This window comes from Myxocyprinus asiaticus, chromosome 31, assembly GCF_019703515.2.
Source record: "Myxocyprinus asiaticus isolate MX2 ecotype Aquarium Trade chromosome 31, UBuf_Myxa_2, whole genome shotgun sequence".
Lineage (NCBI taxonomy): Eukaryota > Metazoa > Chordata > Actinopteri > Cypriniformes > Catostomidae > Myxocyprinus > Myxocyprinus asiaticus.
Window position 1 is genome coordinate 20581 of NC_059374.1, and position 24344 is coordinate 44924.

The 24344-nt window shown below is 43.8% G+C and overlaps 1 pseudogene; it reads right to left on the reverse strand.

Moving 5' to 3' along the window:
- Positions 1-488: 488 nt before the first annotated feature.
- Positions 489-16495, reverse strand: LOC127421949 (piwi-like protein 1; annotated as a pseudogene).
- Positions 16496-24344: the final 7849 nt, after the last annotated feature.

The following is a 24344-nucleotide window of genomic DNA, read 5'->3' on the forward strand; positions in this document are numbered from 1 at the left end:
AAAACACTTTCCTGGACTTTCAGCTTCATCATACCACATTGGTGGAATGACCTTCCCAACTCCATCTGTGAAGCTGACTCACTCTCTGTCTTCCAAAAACATTAAAAACACATCTTTTCCATGAGCACTTAACCAGTCAAAAAAAAAAACAATTTCTGTTGCACTTTATTCTATTTTGAATACTATTATGATGCTAGTGATACTTTGTAATACAGCACTTTTTATACCACTGTCTCCTAAGATGATTTGCTTGTGTTTTCCTCTCTTGTAAGTCGCTTTGGATAAAAGCGTCTGCCAAATGAATAAATGTAAATGTAAATGTAAGTCTGTCAACCATGAACAATAGTCAGCAGACTATTCTATCCTCCATTTAATTGTGCGGAACACAACCGTATGCAGTACATGAATGTGATTACACATTATACTTTCACATATCATTGACTGATTTTATTATGTTTCCAAACCCTGCATAATATCATTACATTGAATTACAGGTAGTACAAGAAGTCATCCAGGTTCATATTGGGCTCCTTTTGAATGGACTGACCAACGAGGAAAGCCAGTTTATGGGCATACTGACATGGTGCAGGCACTCGGACCATCCCCTTAAGATGGAAAGAGAGAGAGCCGTGATGAACATGAGACATCACATGATTAAGGAGCTTACACAGCACTAGCAGCAGGGTAATACTTGTGCAATGATTTAAGGAGGTCGTTACCTGCCAGTTGTAGTACATGTGGCAGAGTTTGTAGGTGAGTCTCTGCATGTGATCTGGTTTGAGACCGCTATTGTCAAACACCACATTGTAGTGAGTAGGGGCTACACATCCAAAGACTGATTATGAAGAAATTGTACCTGGGAAAAAGCAGATTGAACACTAATTAAAAATAATACCAATATAAAGTGGCTGATTTATTGATAAAGACCAGTCCTAATGACTTTGCTCTGTACACACCACTCTGGATGAGTCACTTTAGTGTCGATGACTGTTCCAGGAGAAGGGCTGGCGATTTTGCCGTCAATTCGAGCAAAGAACCTGGAGCTGATGCGTCTTTTCACCACCACTGCAGACAGCTTGGGCCTGCATGCAAAATGTAAATGTAAATACAATGGAGGGAATTCAACACTTCCAAAGTGTTAATCTGTCTATATGAAGTGTGGCTACTCGTATTCTTGCCATATCGTCTTGATGGACTGCATGATCTGAGGGACTTCATAGTCCACCACGCTCTGCAGCATGCCATCCCCAACTCCATCTCGATACACAATGATGCGTGAGGGTAGGGAATTATTGTACTTCAGATATGCCTTCAAAGCAGCTGAGGAGGCTGATAGTGTCAATATTGGTGCATGATTTTTAAAATAAAGCCTTTATTATAGAACTGAACAAATCAAGAAGCCATTCATAAGCAAAAGGCAGAGCCATTAGGTGAGATAAATGACATTAGTGTGGGAATATAGTCCCAATGCACACCTTGCAAAGATCCTTTCAGGGCATCAATGATCTCTTGACCACGGTTTTGCAAGACACACTTCGAGATCCATCTAAAAGATACAAAAAAGGGACATTATATACTATTTAGGTGAAGCCACACAATCTGATTGACTAAAATCTTTCAAACCATGCCTTCATTCATGATAACATCATGGTTACTTGCGTAACCTCCGAGACGTTGTGTCGATGTAGTGACACTAGGGGTCACTCTTGGGAGCCCGAGACACCTCTGGTCTTTGATAAAATGCCAATGAAAATTGGCGAGCGGTATTTGCATGCCACTCCCCCGGACATACGGGTATAAAAGGAGCTGGTATGCAACCACTCATTCAGGTTTTATGCTGAGGAGCCGAGACAAGGTCCGGCCATTTCAGCGGGTAGTTCAGCATTGTGGCAGGAGGGACACAACGTCTCATTCCCTCCATCAGGGAATGGAGGTTAGGCAAGTAACCATGACATTCCCTATCTGTAACTCACTCGATGTTGTGTCGATGTAGTGACACTAGGGGTCCCTATACGAAATGCCACAACTGGCTGAACTGTGTTACGTGAACTGGGGTGTTGACAGGCAGACCACTGTGTGCCTCCTAGTCAGCACACCAGTTCAACACGTAACATCCCACAACATAGTTATGAGTGTCGAATGGCCCTTTGGGGACAAGTCGACTACCCAGAAGATAAAGACAGGCTAGCCCAGTCGTGGCCTCTTTTCCCCTATTTTTTTTACACTCCCTAAAAAGAAGGGGGATTATCTGACTGGGCCACCAGGTCTGGTCGGGGGGTGTCCCTCCCAAGGGGAGGACACCGCGGAGACCACACCTCACCCAAAGAGAGGGGGGGTATTTAAGTGGAAAAATACATCACATGGTCTTGCTGACCATGTGGAGAGTCTTCAAGGTAGATCCTGCCGAATGGGGGAGGAGTTACTACAAACATGGAGACTGGGGCAGAGGGGCTCTGCCCAAGGAAGATGCAGTTTTCCAACAGGGAAACGAATTAGCACAAAATATACATGGCATGTGGTTTGCCTTACAGGGAACTGCCACATGCCAGAACACCTACCCCAGAACAGGGCTCTTAGTTAGCACATGTACTGGGCCAGCAGTGAGTCTCTCCGAAAACTCAACAGCCACAGGGCTCAGAGGAAGTCAAGCAGGGAACATAGTTTGTGAACACTTCTGGGAATTAACGGCGCATGTCTTCAGCTCAAAAGAGGTGGAAGGCGCTATGTGCAAGTGAGACACCCGGCGTCCTATCCTGGGCTTATCCGCTTGTATTGCATGCCACTACCTGGGATGAAACCGATTCCACCTGGAGGTTGTAGAACCTTGCAAAGGTGTTGGATGTTGCCCAGCCTGCTGCTCTGCAAATGTCTGATAGAGAGGCACCCCTGGCCAGAGCCCAGGAGGCCGCTACACCCCTCGTAGCCTTACTGGAGGCAGCATGTACTGGGCGTGATATGCCATAGCTAGGGCATCAATGAGCCAGTGGGCAATCCTCTGCTTGGAGACAGCACTTCCTTTCCACTGTGCACCAAAGCAGACAAAGAGCTGCTCAGAGATTCTAAAGCTCTGCGTGCGATCCAAATAGATGCATAAAGCGCGCATCGGACACAGCAACAATAGGGCTGGGTCTGCCTCCTCCTGGGGCAGCGCTCGCAGGTTCACCACCTGATCCCTAAAAGGGGTCGTGGGAACCTTGGGCACATAGCCCAGTCGGGGTCTCAGGATCACATGAGAATAGCCTGGACCAAACTCCAGGCACATTTCACTGACAGAGAATGCTTGCAGATCTCCTACCCTCTTGATGGAAGTGAGCGCAGTCAGGAGGGCAGTCTTCAAGGAGAGTGCCTTAAGCTCAGCTGACTGCAAATGCTCAAAGGGGGCTCTCTGTAGACCCTGAAGAACTACAGAGAAGTTCCATGAGGGAACGAGGCATGGTCTGGAGGGATTCAGCCTCCTAGCGCCTCTCAGGATCCTGATAATCAGGTTGTGCTTCCCTAAGGACTTACCGTCGACTGCATCGTGGTGTGCTGCTATGGTGGCAACGTACACCTTCAAGGTGGAAGGGGACAGCCTCCCTTCCAACCTCTCCTGCAGGAAGGAAGGCACTGATCCGACTGCGCATCTCTGGGGGTCTTCGTGTCGGGAAGAACACCACTTAGGGAACAGACACCACTTAAAGGCATACAGGTTCCTCGTAGAGGGGGCCCTAGCCTGAGTGATCGTGTCTACCACCGTGGGTAGTAGACAGCTTAGTTCTTCTGTGTCCCGTCCAGGGGACAGACATGGAGAATCCAGAGGTCTGGTTGCTGGTGCCAGATGGTGCCCCGTCCCTGAGAAAGAAGGTCCTTCCTTTCATGGGGGGGGGGCTGTCACGAGGAGTGTGAGGTCCGAGAACCACGTCTGGGTGGACCAGTAGGGTGCTACCAGGACGACCTGCTCCTCATCCTCCCTGACCTTGCACAGGGTCTGTGCAAGTAGGCTCACTTGGGGAAAGGCATATTTGCACAGGCCAGGGGGCCAGCTGTGTGCAAGCACATCTATGCCGAGGGGAGCCTTGGTCAGGGCGTACCAGAGTGGGCAGTGGGAGGATTCTTGGGAGGCGAACAGGTGCACCTGTGCCTGCCTGAATCGACTCCAAATCAGCTGGACCACCTGAGGGTGGAGTCTCCACTCTCCCCTGAGGGTAACCTGCCATGACAGTGCATCCGCTGTAGTGTTGAGGTTGCCAGGATGTGAGTGGTTCGCAGCGACTTGAAGTGCTGCTGACTCCAGAGGAGGAGACGGCGGGCGAGTTGTGACATACAACGAGAGCGCAGACCGCCTTGGTGGTTGACATATGCTACTGTTGCCATGTTATCTGTCCGAACTAACACGTGCTTGCCCTGGATCAACGGCCGAAACCTCAGCAGGGTGAGCAGAATTGCCAACAACTCGAGGCAGTTGATGTGCCAATGCAGTCACGGGCCCGTCCACAAGCCGGCAGCTGCGTGCCCATTGCAAACAGTGGCAACAGCCCATTTAGGAGGTGTCCGTCATGACCACGATGCACCTGGAGACCAGTTCTAGGGGAACACCTGCCCGTAGAAACGAGAGGTTGGTTCAAGGGCTGAAAAGACGGTGACAGACCAGCGTGATGACCACGCGATGTGTCCCGCGGCACCATGCCCATTTCGGCACTCGAGTCTGAAGCCAGTGCTGAAGCGGTCTCACATGCATCAACCCGAGCGGGGTGGCCACTGCTGAGGATGCCATATGCCCCAGGAGCTTCTGAAAGAGTTTCGGTGGAACCGCTGTTTTCTGTTTGAATGCCTTCAAACAGACCAGCACTGACTGTGTGCGCTCATTCATGAGGCGTGCTGTCAAAGAGACTGAGTCCAACTCCAAACCAAGGAAAGAGATGTACTGAACCGGGAGGAACTTGCTCTTTTCCCAGTTGACCTGAAGCCCTAGTCGGCTGAGGTGTGAGAGCACCAGGTACCTGCGTGCACACAACATGTTCGGAGAGTGAGCCAGGATTAGCCAGTCGTCGAGAACGCGAATGCCCACTTCCCTTAACGGGGCAAGGGCTGCCTCTGCAACTTTCCTGAAGACGCGAGGATACAAGGACAGGCCGAAAGGGAGGACCTTGTACTGATACACCTGACCCTCGAATGCAAACCGCAGGAAGGGTCTGTGTCGAGGTAGAATCGAGACGTGGAAGCACGTGTCCTTCAGGTCTACCGCCGCGAACCAATCTTGATGCCGGATGCTCACTAGAATGCGTTTTTGCATCAGCATCTTGAACGGGAGTCTGTGTAAAGCCCGGTTCAGTACTCACAGGTCCAAGATTGGCTGCAACCCAAGCCTTTTTTCAGTACGATGAATTAGGGGCTGTAAAACCCCTTCTTCATCTCGGCCAGAGGGACAGTTTCTATCGCACCCTTCCGTAGGAGGGTAGCAATCTCCACGCGCAAGGTAGCAGCATTTTTGTCCTTCACCAAGGTGAAGTGGATACCGCTGAACCTGGGCAGACGCCTGATGAACTGAATCGTCAGATGGTCCGGACCAGCCATCGCAATGGATTGGAAAGCGCAAGCTACACGTACAAGTTTCACGCAAGGGGGACCACAGGGACAACATCGTTGGACTTACCGGCAGGTGGGGCCACACGGCAGGGCGGAGTTTGAGGTGCCACACCATGTCGTAGCCGTGCTTAGTCTAGGGACATCGAAGCACTTACCTGGCTCCTTGTGACCACCCCAGGAACAGCCTGGGATGGGGAGGAAGAGGCCTGTCCTTGTGACCCGTGGAGACTGTCACATCGGGGGCGGATTTGTGCCACAGCTGGGCGCTCAGGGGCGGGAGACCGCCGCTGGAGCGCCAAACCTGCCAAATAGAGTGGTGGACGGTGGTCATGATGACGGCCGTGCACACCGGATACGTGACCCAGGGAACAAAGAAACCACTCTTGATGAACTCTTGAGTACTGCAGCCACTTAAATGCAAAGGTTAAATGCAAAGGTAACAAAAAGATTCTCCTCCCGGCCTTCGACCGGGGGATGGAGAGGTCTGCTTACCAGCTCCAGAGCAGCGGGTTTCGTCGTCTCTCAGTTGCCCGCCTCAAGGGCACTTTGAAGCCATTCACAGGTTCTTGGTGGCCACGAGACAGGTGGCGTCTGCTTCCTGCGGTGGGCTCCACGCCGGGGACAGGCCGAAGGGGCAGCTGTGGCGGAGCCAGTGCAGTCACTGCAGGGGGACGCCCTTGTCGACCTTCTGGCAAATTCTTACAAACAGAAGGCATTTTTTAAATCCATTTAACCACAGTGCAACATTATTTCTTTGTTGCAGTGAAAAGCCACTTGTGGGGAAATTATTTTTTTGACAGTGATTACAAATACTCGAACTTATATCTGAAAAGATGCTGAGTTTCTTCGTTTTTACTTTACTTGACAGACTATTTGCAGTAACACTACCACTGGTGTTTTATTGCTTAAATTAAAAATATATTTATCATGTCAATCTTATTCTTGGTTTAAACAGTGCTATCTTCAAACTGTATATTACCTGGGCATAGGCCTGTCATGATTATTTGAGATAACCATGATTATTGTGCATGTCAAATTCCAATCACATTTTACTGCAAGTAAGGGAATTTTAAGGGAATATATAAATGCCACAAATGGCGCATCTGTGTCTCATTCAATTGAACTGCGACCGTCTCACTGAGCCGCGCCGCGGACTGCACCTGAAGAGCATAAAGATTAAATGCTTGTGAAGCACTGTGATGCTGTCTGTGGAGGTTCGTGCCAGACTCCCTCAAAAATAAAAACGAGGATTTTGATGTTGAACGCAAAGCACTCTGATTTCACTTTAACATTTGTGTAATGGCAAATATTTTTAGTAATTGTGGGTTCATAGACGCAGTGCTAAAGACACACAGTGACAGAGAAGGTGAAGATGCCCGCTTACTCTATATCTGAGATAATAGATGAAGAAACATTTTCAAATAAACAGATTATTTTAGGGTGAGCCCTAAAATAACATGAGAAATGGAAGAATTTAGAACATACATTTGTAACTGTTCCATAATACAATATAATAGCTATTCAGTTTATCTGGGTTCCAAAAATAATACTGGAAATGTAAAGTTGACTGAGTTTAGCAAAGCATAGTTTACCAAAAAGAGACAAATATTTCAAGTATTTGGAAATATTTTCATATTAAAAATAAGGATGCACCGATACAACTTTTCTCTTCTGATCTGGTACCTGAACATCAGAAGATACAGATTCGATACCAGAGTTGTTTTTTCCAACTAATTTTAGAATATCTATACCTCACTGAGTGCATTTACATGCACTTTAAATGTTCAATTTCAGTCAGACTAAAACATTATTAATATATATATATATATATATTTTTTTTTAAAAATGTAATGTAAACACTTTTGTCCGACTGAAATGTACCAATCCTAGATAATGCGACTGTAGCTCGGCTCCGTCCAGCATGTATACATGTTAATTAGACCAAAAATGGTGTTCTAAACAATGGTTATGGAGGAGCTTGTCAAGCTAGTCCTATCAATCATAATGCAAGCACATACACAGATCAGCCACAACATTAAAACCACCTGCCTAGGGGCCTGGGTAGCTCAGCGGAAAAGATGCTGGCTACCACCCCTGGAGTTCACTAGTTCGAATCCCAGGGTGTGCTGAGTGACTCCAGCCAGTTCTCCTAAGCAACCAAATTGGCCCGGATGCTAGGGAGGGTAGAGTCACATGGGGTAACCTTCTTGTGGTTACTATAATGTGCTTCGTTCTCGGTGGGGCGCGTGGTGAGTTGAGCATGGTTGCCACGGTGGATGGTGTGAAGCTTCCACACGCGCTATGTCTCCGTGGCAACGCACTCAACAAGCCACGTGATAAGATGCAAAGGTTGATCACAGACACAGAGGCAACTGGGATTCGTCTTCCACCACCCGGACTGAGGCGAATCACTACGCGACCACGAGGACTTATAAGCGCATTGGGTATTGGGCATTCCAAATTGGAAGAAAAAAAAACACCTGCCTAATATCATGTAGGTTCCCTTTGTGCCGCCAAAACAGCTCTGACCCAACCACAAGACCTCTGAAGGTGTACTGTGGTATCTGGCACCAAGACGTTAGCAGCAGATCCTTTAAGTCCTGTAAGTTGCGAAGTGGGTTCTCCATGGATCGGACTTGTTGGTCCCATCCCATAGATGCTCAGTCAGAGATCTATGGGATGGGATCTGGGGAATTTGGAGGCCAAGTCAACACCTTCAACCCTTTGTCATGTTCCTTAAACCATTCCTGAACAATTTTTTCAGTTTGGCAGGGTGCATTATCCTGCTGAAAGAGGCCACTGCCATCAGAGAATACAGTTGCCATGAAGGGGTGTATGTGGTCTGCAACAGTCTTTAGGAAGGTGGTACGTGTCAAATTAACATCCACATGAATACCAGGACCCAAGGTTTCCCTGCAGAACATTGCCCAGAACATCACACTGCCTCCACCTGCCTGCCTTCTTCCCATGGTGCATCCTGCTGCCATCTCTTCCCCAAGGAAACAACACACAAGCACCCAACCTTCCACATGATATAAAAGAAAACATGATTCAACAGACCAGGCCACCTTCTTCCATTGCTCCATGGTCCAGTTCTGATGCTCACGTGCCCATTGTAGGCACTTTCAGTGGTGGACAGGGGTCAGCATGGGCACTCTGAGCAGTCTGCGGTTACGCAGCCCCATACACAGCAAGCTGCGATGCACTGTGTGTTCTGACACCTTTCTATCATGGCCAGCATTATGTTTTGCAGCAATTTGTGCTATATTAGCTCTTCTGTGGGATCAGACCAGACGGGCTAGCCTTTGCTCCCCATGTGCATCAATGAGCCTTGGGTACCCATGACCCTGTAACTGGTTCACTGGTTGTCCTTCCTTGGACCACTTTTGGTAGGTAATATCCACTGCATACCGGGAACACCCCACAAGAGCTGCCGTTTTGAAGATGCTTTGACCCAGTCGTTTAGCCATCACAATTTGGCCCTCGTCAAAATCGCTCAGATCCTTGTGCTTGCACATTATTCCTGCTTCCAACACATGAAGTTCAAGAACTGACTGTTCACTTGTTGCCTAATATATCCCACCCCTTGACAGGTGCCATTGTAACGATATAAGCAATGTTATTCACTTCACCTATCAGTGGTTTTAATGTTGTGGATGATCATGGTATAAGCAGTTGCTTGCCTCATTCCCATGAAGATTCTTCCGGCATCCTTCCACCTCCCCTACTCTTGTAACTATGAGCTCAAGCCCCTCCTTTACAGACAGCAAGCCAAATTTCTGCCTTCAGACATCATCACAAATACAACGGATAAAGTACATATGATCTGCACTCAAATCAATACATAAAGAATGTAAGAAATGCACATTTCTGTAAAGTTTTCATGTTGTTGTGCTGAACTATCGAGCATTTACATCTGAAATGTTGTTTGTGTGTAGCACTCGCATATTGCACGCTGCTCTGATGGCTGAAAACAGCAGCGCATCATGAGCCCCTAAGAGTGTGCTAAGAGTGTGTCAACAGAGCAGCATGCATTCACAATGCGCTGCGCATGCAGACTATATATTTAATTATTAAATACAGCTTTTTGTAATTCTCAAAGCTCATGTCATTTTTGGAGCTTGACAGTAATGACCATGACTAACACACAGTATTGGATTTCAATCGGGCTCATCGGACCGATACTTGATCCGGTTAAAAACTTTGGATTCAGAGGCGATACTGATCCAGGTATCGGATCAGTGCATTCCAAATTTAAAAAATTAATTTTTCATGTCATTCATAAGTCTTAAGCTTAAAGGAAATCATATGTTCCTATTTTATTATATAATTCCAAGTTAAATAGAAATTACTTAGTGTATGAAGCACACATACACCAAGATGTATGACAAAGTGTATGATAATTAAATTGTAATTGTGAAAGCCCTAAAACAGACAATTGTCATAATAGTGAAAATCCTAAAACAGACAATTGTCATAATCCCAATAATTAGTTTGACAACTAATTGTTAGGGATTCACTGATACCACTTTTCCTCTTCCGATCCGATATTGGAAACCTCAGTATCGGCCGATACCAATCCCAAGCCAATACCAGTGTTGTTTTTTTGAATAATCAGTTTAGAATATCTTTTCATTATTGTGTGGAACTAATTGGGAGTACTCTTTAATATGTAAAGAAACACAAACCTCTAACTACACATTATTTGAATACAAATGTTTAGCTTATTAAGAAAAATGTTATTGTTAAATAGTATACTGGATGATGTAGCAGCAAAATTAACAGTAATTCCAGTATAAGTCATCAGTAGAAAAGTTGTAAGATATCAGTCCACTTTTCATTCGCACAGTTATTTTTTGGAACCCATTCAACTTAAATATTGTTATCATTTGTAAACAAATGGCTAAAAATAGCCATGAGTGATTCACCCAGGGCTGTGTGTGCTTGTGTGTGTGTCAACAGAGCAGCACCATTCACTAACGTGCTAGCACTGCATGTGCATACTATATTACTATAAAATACTATTTAGTTATTAAACACAGCCTATTGCGATTCACAGAGCAATCGCATGTCTTCAAGTGGCTTTGAATAAAGTGCAGGAGTCATATGAACTACTTTAATTGTGTTTTAATGATTCTTTTATGTAATTTTTTGAGCTTGACTGAAACGAACATGACTAACACACAGTATCGGATTTGGATCGGGCTTGTCAGACGGATACGCGATCGGTTTAAAAACGTCAGTATCGGAACCGATACTGATCCAGGTATCGGATTGGTGTATCCCTACTAATTGTCAAAAAAAAATTAATAAGTGACAGCCCTACCTGGACATGCCCTGATTCAGACTGGCCACCTGTGCTCCGATTGATCTCTTCCCAGCAGCAGTATCATGGTAACAGTCAATGCCTACAATTATCAGCTGCCTCAATTGAAAGACAAATCATCATTGTGACTAATTTTATTTTTTGTACAAATATCTGCATTTACTCCCGATGTAGAGTAACTTTACATAAACCAACAGTAGAGCTGTGCATATGATCATTCAAGATATCCTTAGTTTTTAGGGTCTTACTGGGATTTCTACACTCCACAGCTCTCCTCCCATTTTGCAGTTCATCTGCAAGGCAATCTTGGTGGCCACAGTCATAAGTGCTTGAGGTTTGCTGATGGTGCATGACACCACACACTGACTGGGAGTGGGGCAATCCACACACAGGTACTTCTTCACACAATCATACTTATTCTTTTGATTGGTTGTAAGGATCACCACCACCTATAAAAGCAATTTGAAAAATGAAAAGTGCTGGGTTTTGGTCTTCAATTATGACAAGTGTGCATTCACATGTGATTGCTAGACTCTCCATCTGAGTTTCAGGTGATACATTCTGTTGAAGGGCTCTCAGTAGAGATTCCTGACGATCCTCATACTCAGTCCTGCTTAGATAAGAAATGGTAATTAAAAGGGATAGTTCACCAACCATTCCCCCACACTCACTCACCCTTATGTTTTTCCAAAACAATATGTCTCCCAGTGTTCCACTGAAGAAAGTAAGTCATATGGGTTTGGAAAAACGAGCAAGTAAATGACAGAATTTAATTTTTTTTGGTGAACTACTCTAACATGAATGGAATGGGAATGGTAAATAGTATTGAGGTTTCTCTATGCTGTCAACCCTACATGATGGCTGTCTGCATGCGGATTCCCATGGGCCCAGCCACTTTGTTGAGAGTCTGAAGCAAAGACTGGGCGACATCCGCATTTCTGCGTGTGTAGAACATTAGCCAGTTGTCCAGAGGCATGCAGCTAATAAGAGGGACACCTCTCATTTCTTTAGACCAGTCTGCTGCCAATGGGTTATACTGAAACTAAAAGATAAAAGAAAAATCAACACATCAATTAAACCTAACTTATAAATGTTTTTTGCCATGCCTGGTGGGTAGTGGAGTCATCTTTCTTACTACTCTGCCTCCCTGTTTGATCCTCTCAGAAGGCAGAACTCTTCCGTTCATACTTAGTAGCCTGTTCTCAAAGCTCAGACCCCAGGAGCTCAGTTCATTCTGCACATCTGAGTTTCTGAGGGGACAGTGGGTATTTACTACAAGTAGATGAAATGTAAGATAATGGTAATAATTGACCGTTAAATATTCCCAGAATCAACCTTTTCAGTAATTTCGAAAAACTACTACACAAGTAGTATTTCCAAGTCATCTACAGTATACAGCCACATCAAACTGCAGTGATGTTAAATAGAGCTAACAATAACTTGCTATAGTACGCGGTGTACTGCATTCCTTTTTAATTAGTGACATGCAATTGGAAGTAATAAATCTGACACCACATGCATTGTCATGCCCAGAAAGTTTTTTTCCCCTGCGATATCTTTGTCTTTTCCTACTCTGTTCCATTTTAATATCATGCAGTAACAAACTGGAATAGTGATTGATGTATGTCATCATGAAACAGAGACCCTCCCCTCCAAATCCAAACACAAGTGGTCACAGGAGATGCATTTAAGTGACCAGGTGTAAACAGCAACTTGTCTCACATGATCACATGTGATCGGATCACTTGAGACACATCTTAATACCAGGTGTAAATGAGGTCAGTGAGAACTGGGACATGCCTTTCAGGCCCTGTTAAATTCCTGTTGTCCATACAAATGTTTAACTAAGACACAGTGTTAATAGGGATGGTTTCTATATCCTACCTGTTAATGTTGGAGATTAGATGGTTTACTCTACCCTCTCTCTGTTCAGGACTAAGTCTTGTGTGTGAGGCTAGATCCTTCATGATGTTGAAATCAGAGCGCATCTTATCCATCAGTCCTTCAGGGGGGAAAAAGCACATTTTACGGACATGACCGTTAGTTGTTAATTTGGAAATGTGGCAGCAGGGGCGTGGTCAAGCGTCCATCTGGAGAGAGAGAAAGCAGTAAGTGCGCTTGCACCTGAGCTATATTATGTTTAACACCTGTCTCTAATTCCAGTGAGCATGGGGAGAGCGGCATATAAACAGCCATGCCACCAGCAGCAGTGAGAGAGAGTCTGGCACAAGGAAGGCCATGGTGCTACAGAAGCTGTTGTGCTTAATCTATTGTGTTTGTGAAGCTGATGTGTTTAAGTAACTACATGCCTGTGAAGCTGATGTTTTTAAGTGACTACGTGCCTGTGAAGCTGATGAGTTTGTGAAATTGTAAAGCACTGAAGTGGCCGATTAAAACTCTTATCTGAACCTGGAAACCCCGCTTCCCTGTGTTCTCCTTCCCTTCTGCCTGTGAAGCAGTGTCACAATGGTCTGCCAATGCAGGTGCGGGCGTGGAGCCTGGGCCAGTCTGCTGGAGTTGTGGGGATCTGTGACACTTCCGGGATCAGTGCCCTGTGATGGAGCTGGGAACTGTGGTCTGGATCCCCAACACTCCGCAGGCTGCCCCCAATTGAACCGGAGTGTACCAGATACCAGTAAGAGTCAAGGGGCTACTTACCAAGCATTGGTGGACACGGGTTGTAATCAAACCACTATCCACCAATGCTTGGTTCAACCTGATGCTTTGGGCACAGCTAAAACGGTGAGGGTGAAGTGTGTGCATGGGGATATTCCCAACTACCCTGTGGTGACCCTCGTGATTAAATTTCGGGGAACAAAATATAGAGTGGAGGCCATGGTTAGTTCTCACCTCATCCATCCGCTGATTTTGGGGACTAATTGGCTTGAATTTAGAAATGTATTAAAGGGAATATGCGCGGATGGGTCCTGTACTAGAGCGATGAGATGTGAAATGTGTGACGCTCTGGCAGGGGAGGCAGAGCCGGGGCCGTCTTCATCAGCTCCACGTCAGGATGACGTGAGGGGGGGTGAGGCTGCAGCCTTGCCCATCCTCAGGGAATTTTCTCACCGATCAGGGCACAGCCTTTATGTCACGAACACTACGCAAGCTTTATGAATTATTGGGCATTAAGTAAATTCACACCAGCGTTTACCATCCACAAACAGATGGCCTGGTCGAGCAATTTAATAAAACCCTTAAAAATATGATTCATAAGTTTGTGCACGAGGATACTAGAAATTGGGACAAATGGCTTGATCCCCTGTTATTCGCAGTATGAGAGATCCCGCAAGCCTCCACAAGATTTTCCCCATTCGAGCTGCTATATGGGTGGTGCCCCCGTGGCGTGCTTGGAGGGACCTTCAAACAGTAAGAATGAAATTCAATACGTTCTTGATCTTAGAGCAAAACTCCACACCTTGGGGCAACTAACACAGGAGAATTTGCTCCAAGCTCAAGAACAACAGCGCAGGCTGTATGACAGGGGAACTCAGCTGCGGGAATTTGTTTCCGGGAGATAAAGTACTCGTATTACTCCCCACATCGAGCTCCAAATTACTCGCCAAGTGGCAAGGACCCTTTGAGGTCACACGACGAGTGGGGGATCTCGATTATGAGCTAAAGCGAACCGATAGAGGGGGCACACGTCAAATTTATCACCTTAACCTCTTGAAATTATGGGCGGTCCCTGTGATGCTGGCTACAGTAGTTCTAGAGAGGGCAGAGCTCGGGCCAGAGGTGAATATGAAACACAACCATTTCACCCCAGTCACTTGCGGAGACCACCTCTCACTGTACCAACTCGAAGAGGTTGCCAAACTTCAACAAGAATTCGCAGATGTATTTTCCCCTCTCATCCAACACCACATCGAGACCAAGCCGGGGTGGTGGTACGAAGCTGTCCCTACCGTTTGCCCGAGCACAAAAAGAAAATTGTCCGGGATGAATTGGATGCAATGCTCGATATGGGGGTAACAGAGGAATCCCACAGCGATTGGTCCAGCCCGATTGTTCTTGTTCCTAAGAGTGACAGGTCTGCACGTCTCTGTGTGGATTATAGAAAAGTCAATGCGGTGTCTAAATTTGAGGCCTACCCAATGCCACGTGTTGATGAGTTGCTTGATCAGTTGGGCACTGCTTGATTTTATTCGACACTGGATTTGACAAAGGGTTATTGGCAGATCCCCTTGACACCAGTTTCCCGTGAAAAAACAGCTTTCTCCACACCGTTCGGATTACACCAAGTTGTGACGCTTCCGTTCGGTTTGTTTGGAGCCCCGGCTACGTTTCAGCGTCTCATGGACCGAATCCTCAGACCGCATTCGGCTTACGCCGCTGCACACTTGGATGACATCATCATTTACAGTAATGATTGGCAGCGGCACATGCAACATCTGAGGGCAGTTCTGAGATCGTTGCGATGGGCCGGACACACAGCAAACTCCAATAAGTGTGCGATTGGGCGGGTGGAGGTACGGTATCTGGGGTTCCACTTGGGCCACCACCAGGTGCGTGCCCAAATTGACAAGACTGCGGCGATTGCAGCCTGCCTGAGGCCCAAGACCAAAAAGGGGGTGAGACAGTTCCTGGGGCTGGCTGGCTATTATATTATATCGTGCCTAATTATTCGGATGTCACCAGCCCGCTGACTGATCTCACTAAAAAGTGAGCTCCAGACCCGGTCCAGTGGATGGAGCAGTGTCAATAGGCGTTTATGTAAGTGAAAGCCGTGCTTTGCGGGGGGCCGCATTTACATTCACCTGATTTCTCTCTCCCTTTTGTCTTGCAGACAGAAGCTTCAGACAGAGGGCTGGGGGCCATACTCTCGCAGGTGGTGGAAGGGGAGGAGTGCCCAGTGCTGTACATTAGCCATAAGCTCTCGCTGAGGGAGACTAAGTACAGCACCATGGAAAAGGAGTGTCTCACCATCAAGTGGGCTGTCCACACTCTCTGGTACTACCTGTTGGGGCAGGCCTTCACCCTCTGCTCAGATCACGCCCCACTCCAGTGGCTCCACCACATGAAAGATACCAACGCACGGATCACCTGTTGGTATCTGGCACTTCAGCCGTTTAAGTTCAAGGTGGTCCACAGACTGGGAGCGCAGATGGCTGTCGCCGACTTCCTCTCCAGAAATTGGGGGGAGTGGTAGGCAGGCCAGATGCCTCCACAGCCTGAGTCGGGCGGTGGGGATATGTGGCAGCGGGGGCGTGGTCAAGCATCCAACCGGAGAGAGAGAAAGTGGCAAGGGTGCTTGCACCTGAGCTAGATTATGTATAACACCTGTCTCTAATTCCTGTGAGCATGGGGAGAGCGGCATACAAACAGCCATGCCACCAGCAGCAGTGAGAGAGAGTCTGGCACAAGGAAGGCCATGGTGCTGCAGAAGCTGTTGTGCTTAATCTATTATGTTTGTGAAGCTGATGTGTTTAAGTAACTATGTGCCTGTGAAGCTGATGAGTTTGTGAAATTGTAAAGCACTGAAGTGGCCGATTAAATCTCTTACCTGAACCTGTAAACCCTGCTTCCCTGTGTTCTCCTTCCCTTCTGCCTGTGAAGCAGTGTCACAGGAACATTACAATTATCTAAATGACCCAATCACAGCATATATGGAATTTTGTGGTTTGACACCACCTAAAAGTTAACATACTTTTAAAAGTACAAAGGAAACAAATATTTTAACAGGTAATACAGACTGAACATTTAGTGCTGGTGCACAAATCTGTCAAATGAAATGTTCTCCAGAATGAGAATACTGCCTAATATATTCCATCGGTCATAGACTCGAAATATTAAGCATCAAATCTTGCTCGTTGGAGCATCTTTTGTTGTGCTTAACTAAAGGCAATTAAAATAAAAATGTGTGTGTGTGTGTGTGTGTGTGTGTGTGTGTGTGTGTGTGTGAGAGAGAGAGAGAGAGAGAGAGAGAGAGAGAGTGTGTGTGTGTGTGTGTGTGTGTGTGTGTGAGTGTGATACTGGGTTAGTGCATGAAACCACACACACTAACAATAATTTATATCCCCTAAACCTAACCCTCAAAGAAACCTTTTTGCATTTTTACATTTTTTAGTTTTGTATGTTTAATTAGCCATTTCCCTCGTGGGGACTGCTGGCTGGGCCTCACGGTGTAGGTGATCTCAGGTTTTACTATCCTTGTTGGGACATTTGTTTAAACCTGTATACACACACACACACATGCACCCACACACAAACACTCACTCTTTCTTGTCCATATAGGCTGTTTTTTAAATACACTTTGTGATGTCTCTTTCATATACACCAGTCCTGATCAACCAGACAAAACATGAAGCACTTTTGAGAAGCTTTACAGCTTCACCTTCATCTTAATAGCACATACACACACACACATACACACACACACATGCACACTTGTGATGATCCTTCAGTTCAGCCTATCTGTTACTGAATGGATCTTCATTGTTTGAATGTTCACTGATTTCAGGAGCTTGAGCACAAAATCATCTCTCTGATGAAGAAAGAGTTGAAGAGCTAGTCAAGAGACTACTGAGTCCAGATTCACCAGCATGCTCTGAGAGAGAGGAGGAGGATGATGAAGGTCAGAGCAGAGTCAGAGAGGGGCTTCTGAAGATCACACTGAACATCCTGAGGAAGATGAAGAAGACAGACCTTGCTAACACACTACACACCAGTAAGAGCTCGCACTCGTGTCACTTTTACATCACGTCACCTTCAGAGGAAACACACAGTGTCTGGATTCACTCAATATTAGTGAAATTTAAATGATAAATCATTGAATTATTTGTGACATTTCTCTTCCTTTGTACAACAGAACTTGCTTCTTTGTACATGAAAAAAACACAAATCCAGACTTAAGGAGAAATTCCAAAGAATTAATGAATGAATGTCAAATCAAAGCAGCTCAACACTTGTGGATAAGATCTTTACAGAGCTGTACATCACAGAGGGAGGGAGTGGAGAGCTCAGTAATGAACATGAGGTGAGAGAGATTGAGACAGCATCCAGGAGAGCAGAGACACAGGAAACACCAATCAAATGCAATGACATCTTTAAAGCCTTACCTGGACAAGACAAAGCCATCAGAACTGTACTGACTAAAGGAGTTGCTGGAATTGGAAAAACAGTCTCTGTGCAGAAGTTCATTGTAGACTGGACTGAAGGACAAGCAAATCAGGATGTTCACTTCATATTTCCACTTCCTTTCAGAGAGCTCAATCTGATGAAGCACGAAAATATCAGTCTGATGGATCTTCTTCATCAGTTTTTCACAGATACAAAAGAACTGAGATCAACAGACCTTGATGAATACAAAGTCATTTTCATTTTTGATGGTCTGGATGAGTGTCGACTTCCTCTAGATTTCCAGAAGAATTGTCTTTTGTGGGATGTGACAGAATCAGCTTCAGTGGATGTGCTGCTGACCAACCTCATCAAGGGGAATCTGCTTCCTTCTGCTCTGCTCTGGATCACCTCTCGACCAGCAGCAGTCAATCAGATTCCTCCTGAGTGTGTTAACCAGCTCACAGATGTACGAGGCTTCAATGACCCTCAGAAGGACGAGTATTTCAGGAAGAGAATAAAAGATAAGAGTCTGGCCAACAGAATCTTCACACACATGAAATCATCAAGAAGCCTGTAAATCATGTGTCACATACCAGTGTTCTGTTGGATTTCAGTCACTGTTCTCCAGAGACTGTTGAGTGAAGCAGAGAGTGCAGAGATCCCCAAGACTCTCACTCAAATGTTCACACACTTCCTGATCCTTCAGAGCAAACTGAAGAGCCAGAAGTATGATGGGAAATGTGAGGTGGATCTTCAGCAGGCTAGAAATAGGATTCAGTCACTGGGAGAGCTGGCTTTTCAACAGCTGGAAAAAGGGAACCTGATCTTTTATGAGGACCTGAGAGAGTGTGGCATTGATGTATCAGTGTACTCGGGACTTTGCACCCAAATCTTCAGAGAGGAGTTTGGATTGCACCTGGGGAAAGTGTTCAGCTTTGTGCATCTGAGCGTTCAGGAGTTTCTCGCTGCTCTATATGCTTTTCTTTCCTTTTCTCAACAAACATCAGGTCTCTTGAGTAAGTTTAGATCATCTATGAGTGATTTCCTGAAGAGGGAAATGGACAAGGCCTTACAAAGTGAGAACGGACACCTGAAACTTTTCCTCCGATTCCTTCTGGTTCTCTCACTAAAGTCCAATCAGACAATCTTACAAGACCTACTGACACAGACAGGAAGCAGCTCTGACAGCAAACAGGAAATAGTTGAGTACATTAAGAAGAAGATCAGGGAGAATCCCTCTCCAGAGAAATCCATCAATCTGTTTCACTGTCTGAATGAACTCAATGATCATTCTCTAGTGCAGGAAGTACAAACATACGTGAACAGAAGAGATAACAGTTGTCTCTCTGGAGTTTGTCTCTCTCCTGCTCAGTGGTCAGTTCTGGTGTTTGTGTTGCTGAACTCAGAAGAGGAGCTGGATCAGTTTAATTTGAGGAAATATGATCCATTAGATGAATGTCTTCTGAGGCTGCTGCCAGTGATCAAAGCATCCAGAATAGCTGAGTAATTTAGTTGTATCTCACTTTATTTTAATTATGTAGCAGAGGTTATATTTTAACATATACTGATAGACTACAAACAACTCCTTATGTTATTTTGCTGAAGTTTGTTTGGTTCCATGTGTTTAAGTGATTTGTTTTAATTTTTTTTTAATCAGAGAAACCTTCATTTTAACCTTCATTTTAAACAGACATTGTAGCCAAATAGATTCAAAATGTTTAATGCATAAGTAAACAACAACAACAAAAAAAATCTAGTTTAAAATAACAAAAGCATGTTTTCTACAGTTTTTCCACTAAATAAATACAAAATGATACTTAATCATTTTTATTTATGCTTCCACATACAATGATACACAATAAAACACAGTAGCCTAATAAACAAATCATTATTTACCTGAATATATTTTTACTAAAACATTTCTTGAATGAACAGGATGTGCAAAAACCCAGTTGAATATTATACAATACTGAATTTTTATTGGGGAACCAGTCAAGTGTATTATTATAATATAAAACTGAATAATTATTACTATTATTTTAAGGATTTGATTTGTTTTATACCATAGTCATTTATTTGTCATATTGTAGATTTCTTTATTCCTGCAATATTTATTTTGTACTGTTTTTTTCTCTGTGTTAATAAGACTTTATTACAATTGATGCAAATAAAGTTCACATATGTTTTCTGGACAAAAAGTTATAGATGTCACGATATTTTTCAGGAATCTGGACACAAGTGCAGGGATGCTAAACAAAGAGCTTTTATTCAAAAAGAACAAAATACAAACCAAAAACTCCCACAGTAAAATAAACAAACAAGACACTGATTGGAGAAACAGACTAGGAATGACTAACTAACCAAATATACAAAAACAATCTGACAAACACAAAAGAGTAGAAGGCACAATATGTAGAGGGAGAGCACATGAGGAACAGGTGATGACAATCAACACAACAAGGACCAGATGAGGAGGTGTGGCAAGGAGAAATGAGGAGGCGGAGTAAGGAGAGCACATGGCTGACACAAACACAAACAAAGACGTGCTCAAAACAAATGCATACAAGGACCAAAACAGACAGAACTCCAGAACAAAACAAGTAGGGCAGTCCAGACCGGATCTTGACTGTTGAAGTACTTCAAAAATTGTGCAAACACCTATGAGCAATCAAACATATTGGCCCCATTCAAAAAGGTGTTTGAAGAAATTGCGTTTCATTGTGACTGGATTTCTGCAGGTGCCAAATGAAAAATGGTGCAATGAGAGTATTGCATTTATACATTGTTCTTCTATAGACCTTATTCACAGCAGTGCCATCTTTGATTTGAATGGGAATTACAGTGAGGCTGTGAGGGATAGACGTACAGTCTCTTCAATGAGTTGTACAGTCATTTAAAGTGTTTTTGGATCATTCTGCTGTTGAAACATTGAAAAAATATAATTCCAAGAAATTACAGTAGACAAAAAACTCCAGACAACATGAGTTGTGGAACATTAGATGGGATCTAGAAGTTTTATAGAGCTTTATACAGTGTATGTCACTGAACAGATGGTAAGTCTATCCCTCACAGCCTCACTTTCATTCCCATTGTGATTGTGTATTATCTTATAAATGTATGTATCATATATTCTTTTTGTGACTATTCTAACTCCGTAGTGATTCTATTTATATCCATATTATTTTGATATGAAGTGTCCGTAACATATTATTAAAGGAGTTATTAATGAAGGTTTGGGAGGAGCTTGTCAACTTAGCCCTGTCAATCGTAATGCAAGCACATATAAGCAGCTGCATATGAGCTGTATGCTCAAGACCCTCATTTTTGAGTCCCTCCTTTACAGACAGCAAGCCAAATTAGTTTACCTTTAACAACCTGTTTACCATTTCCACTTCAAGTGTTATGTGGACACGTGAACTCATGAATGGGTGTTTAACGTAAAGACAGGAGACCATTTGTTCATCATACTTAACATCGACATAAGCTTTATACAGGAAGTATCAACTTATTTGTATGAATATTGAGTGATATTTATTTATTTAATTATTTTTTAGCTTTTTGCCTTTATTTACAGGATAGTATAGATTGAGAGGAAATTGAGGGAGAGAGATGAGAACAGGGTTGGGACATGATCCAGGCAAGATTCAAACCTGGGTCCTCATGAGCCAACAGCTCTGATATGTGTCAGGGGCGAACACGCTACATTCTGCGCCACACCTCCAACTGAGTGAAAATATTATGGTTATATATTTCTCTGACATTTCATTGAATTTCAGGAAAACTATTCTCATTAACAAAGTGAAAATGAAGATTAATTTGATCCCTCTTTTGAAAGCATGAAATAATGCTGTTTGAAAATGTTGTTTTATTTCTGGTATACAAAAGCAATCATTATGATCTTCTGTACAGTAAAATATAAACCTAAATTAACATTTTCAAAAGAGTTTTGTTCCTTTGGTAAATACTTGATTTTTATTTCCATGTTATGGTTGATATTTGCATGGAATTGTGAGTTGTGTATTTTTAATCTTTTGGCTACTGTTTAAAAGTTTGTACGATTGTTTCCCTTTTCTGCACATTATGGATGAAAAATAGTTATAAACAAATTTTTTTAAAGAGAGAAAACTAAACGTTGACTACATTTACACTTGCATTAATATTCTAACAACTTAAAGACATGACATTTCCAGTAAGGGAACACAGAGACCTGTGATGCTCACTGGTTTTTACGGTGCATTCTGGGATTTTTGAGGAGTGACTGTTTCAGTGCACTGGAACAATTTTGTGATTGGGACAACCCTAGAAATGGCCGACTCCCTGACCAGTGTGCTGACTAATGATCTAGGGCTGATTGAGATGCACCATATGAGTTCAGTCTCAGTTTACGTCACAGGTACCAGGGGGCCTGATGTATAAATGTTAGGTAAACACAAAACGGGCTTTGAAATTTTTGTATTTTTTTGTATTTTTGAAAATAATCTTGCCGTAAATATGTGTGCACTATCTGGACACTCTTGACTGTACTTTCACACTCTTATACTGGTGTGTGTGAATTAGCAACTCCAACTGGCCAAGTAATGAACTCAACAGACTGATTATTGCAGATGATTCGCAGCTCTACTGTCGTGGAGTATTGAAGACTCTTTTTCTCTCTCAGCAAGAAAACTCTCAAAGTCCAGGGGTTCCAGGTATCAAAGATTAGACTTTATTGAACAAAGAAACAAAGCCGAGACGCCAGCTGAATCATCTGATCTTTTCATTCAAAGCTTACTTGTTTATACACTTCTGTTATCACACACTACCTCATAAGCACACCCCTCCTGTTATCTTAACCAATAAGCATGCTTCTCCACTCTCCTTGTTCACCACCATTATTTCACAGACTCTCTGACTTCTTTTTAATGGTGGAATTCTGGCAGTTAGTCTATTTAAAAAAAATAACCTTTTAAATTAATTTATTGTGAAAGTATACATTTTTCATAATACAATAACTTTGACTATTGGCTGTGGTAATCTTTAACTATTGTCTGTGCCGTTCAGTGCTTTGAAGAGTACTCTATCCCTAGTACTTTTCTGTCATGGCTGAGTGCCCAGGTTTCTCTCAGCAAGTTACCGAAGACCTTACAGTCTTATCCTTATTTTCCTGGATTAAAATATTGCACTTTTTCTATGTTTGATATATAGAAATATACTATAATATATAAAAATATACTATACTAACTATCTACCTATTCCAGCCTGATGATCCAACTGTCTCAACTCCTATCTGTTCTGCCCTCGGGCATATCCTTTTATGTTGTTTTGTTTTCGATTTGTTTTCCTTCTGTCTTTCGTGACAGGTTAGATTGCCACGAGGTGTCAGCTATGATGACTACTAATCAGTTACCTGTTAGGATTGGCTGACAAGAGGATAAATGCTGGGTGGAACCAACACATGAAGAGAGAGATGGAGAGAAGCAGACTGTTTGTAGGCTGTCTCTGAGAGTCATTCCTTTCTCCTGCCCCAGATTGTGTACAGTCTTAATATTTTGCTCACAACACTAAACAGAGTACACTTTATGACCATTGCGTAGACACTTTTATTTTTTTATTTTTTGTATTGTTACATTTTTCATTCGCTTTATCTTTTTATGGAAGCTGTAGGGAAGTGGGTGCTATTTCTTTTCTATTTAACCCCTTTTCTCCTGTTTCTACCCAACAAGGGAGTCAGGGTAGAAATGTGTTTGTCTTTCTTTTGTTAGGAACTTTAGTTTGGCCTCTAGTTAGAATGGTATTTTAGTTTATTTTGGCCTTGCCCCCTCTTGAAGTCTGATGTAGCTTCCTGCCTTTAAATAAAACTATTATTGTTTATTGTTGAAAAGCTGTGGTTGTGTTAATTGCCGGGGCAGGAGAAGGGTATTTTAAAATCTCTCTCCTTGTTGCACCTTTCCAACTCTAGACTGGGAAGGGTGTAACACATATCTGCCTGCCTTTCGGAGATCTTTGCCTGGATGAAGGAACACCACCTTCAGCTTGACCTGGCCAAGACCGAACTTGTGATCTCAACTTTATGGAACTTGTGATCCCAGCAAACCCATCTGTTGATCATGAATTTACCATTTATCTGTCCTCAACTACTGTGAGACCTATCAGGACAGCCTGAAACCTGAGAGTAGTAATTGATGACCAGCTAAATTGTAATAATCCCATTTCTTCATCTGCCTGGTCTTGCAGGTTTGCGCTTTATAACATCAGAAAAATCAGACCTTTCCTGTCTGAGTATGCTGTGCAGCTCCTGGTCCAAGCTCTTGTCATTTCAGAATCAGAATCAGCTTTATTGCCAAGTATGCTTACACATACAAAGAATTTGTCTTGGTGACAGGAGCTTCCAGTGTACAACAATACAAAAACA